The following is a 2,388-nucleotide window of genomic DNA, read 5'->3' on the forward strand; positions in this document are numbered from 1 at the left end:
GGGCGGCCGTGGGCCGAGAACACCGGCCCCTGGCGCACGGAATGGCATAGGCCACGCCTGCACCATGCCCTGCCATGGGTTGTAGCCGGCGGCGTAGGGTGTACCCTGGTTGTTGGAGGAGTTGTTGTTGGTCCTCGGTCCGCCATGTCCGCCGCCGCCGTTGTTGCCGCCGCCCCCGCCGTGTCCGCCACGACGTCGGTTGGAACGATTGTAGGAGCCCCCGGTGTTGGTGCGGTTGTTGTGACGGGGGGTGTCGGAGGAGGATGATCTGTCGTTGGCAGAGCCGGATGACGCGCTGGATCGATCACCATGAGAGGCGGTGAGGGCTTGACTGGCTTCAGACTTGGCGTCGTTCTGGAGACTGATTTCCTCGAGGATGAGGAAGGAACGAGCGCTCATGAAGGTGTGCGGCGGGTGTTTGGCGGTGATGACCGGCTTGACGTAGCGGTACTTGGGGTTGAGGCCGCGGAGTAGATTGAGCACCTGGCTCGGCTCGGAGACGGGGTGGCCGATGTCGCAGAGCTGATCGGCGAGCCTCTTCAACTTGGTGCAGTACTCATTCATCGACAGATCACCTTGCTGCAAGGAGCGCAGCTCCGCCTCCAGGTAGACGGCGCGCTGCAGCTCATTATCCTGGAACAGGTCCTCGACGACGTGCCATAGAGAGAATGCGTCGTGGCGATCACGGCGAACAATGTCGAAGATGGACTTGTGTACGGTGGAGAGGATCCAGTTGACAATGCATGCGTCAACCATGCGCCACTCGCCGTCGCGATCATCATCGGGCGTAGTAGAACGGACGTGGCTCTGAAGGCCGAATTTTCCGAGGGTCAACTCGAAGAAGAGACGCCATTGGCCGTAGTTGGCCTCGTCCATGTCAAGGATGACAGGAACGTGATGGCGGATGGTGTCGGGTACCTTAGAATGGGGTACCCCAAGCAAAACATCAAATGGGTTGCCCAAGTCCCATCTAAAAAATAATGATGATAAAAGCAAAAAGGTAAGTCGTGGGCCCCTCCCCGTCGCGACCAGGCCCACTGGGTCCTCCTCCTCCTCGCCTCGAGCCCCGAGAAAGAGGTCTCGGCATCCTGGCGAGGCTCCCCAGGGAAGGCCTCGGTAGGGAACGCCGTCTCCGCCTCGCCCGAGGCTCTCCACAGAAGGCCTCGACAGGAGGCGCGTTCTCCGTATCGCGCGAGGCCTCTCGCGCGAAGCCTCGGCAAGGAGCCTGATCTCCGTCTCGCGCGAGGCCCCATTCTCCGTGTCGCTCGAGGCCAGCTCGCCCACGGTCCGTCGCCCCCCGCCTCGGCCGACCCTCCCGATAGCCGGTCACGTCCCATTAATGCTTTCAACCACTCCCGTGATCTCAGCCGGACAGCGGCTCAACGTCACAGAAAGACCGACGTGACCCGAAGTTGCATCAGCACCATACCGGCCGGGACAGGGCACGGCGGGGATTACCGGCCACTGTGTCCCAACACTGTGACCACGATCAGCGCCTGGGACAGGATATGGCGGGGGTTACTGGCCACTGTGTCCTACCACTGTGTCCACGATCAGCCGCCCGCTCAAGGCCTCGGCGCTGTACACCAAGGCCTCGGCACTGTACATCAGGGCCTCGGCAATATTGGGGTCCGCGCCTGCCGAGACCCCCCCACCGCAGTACCAGCCTCGGCCCCGACCAAGTTTCGGCCTCGTGCATAGTCCGTCCCCAGCGGCTTATGGTCGCCGCCACGTCCACTCTGAGGCATTCCTGGGGCTCCCACGACGCACAGGATCTGATGGGACAACCACGCCGTCCCAGTACTCCAAGGATGGGCCACTCCGACGACCACGCCGCCACAGGAACAGGCCACAGGGCTTGGACATGCCGTCCCTGTCGGCACGACGCCGCATAGTAATACATGTACTGCCCTTGTCCCCCCTTCAACTATAAAAGGAGAGGACTTGGGCCACTTAGAAAGGGGACGCCCCGGATAACACACACACACGCACACCTTCCAGCCGCTTGAGAGCAACGTCTCAGACGGCCCCACGACACCCTGCCGAGACCTGGGACAAGTTCCCTCTCTCCCTTAGCTTGTAACCCCCTACTACGAGCACTTCGGTGCGAGGAATACAAGTTCCATCCCTCAGCCTGGACGTAGGGCGCCGATTGCCTGAACCAGTATAAACCTTGTGTCTCTTTGCATCACCATCCGGAATCGGGAGCACGCAGAACAAATTCACTAGTCGGTTGAGGACCCCCCGGTCCGAAACACCGATAGTTGGCGCGCCAGGTAGGGGCCGTCTACGTGTCAGTTTCGTCATCCCAGCAGGTTCCGGATGGCAGACCCCGTGCGACCATTGCGTCTCGGCACCGTAGTTTGGTTCGGGAGCCTAGAGTTCATG

The 2,388-nt window shown here is 61.6% G+C and overlaps 1 pseudogene; it reads left to right on the forward strand.

The window, feature by feature from the left end:
- The first annotated feature begins 897 nt into the window (after window positions 1–897).
- Window positions 898–2,388, forward strand: part of LOC136468596 (cis-zeatin O-glucosyltransferase 1-like) — a 9,852-nt pseudogene continuing 8,361 nt past the window's right edge.

This window comes from Miscanthus floridulus, chromosome 8 (genome assembly GCF_019320115.1).
Source record: "Miscanthus floridulus cultivar M001 chromosome 8, ASM1932011v1, whole genome shotgun sequence".
Classification (NCBI taxonomy): Eukaryota; Viridiplantae; Streptophyta; class Magnoliopsida; order Poales; family Poaceae; genus Miscanthus; species Miscanthus floridulus.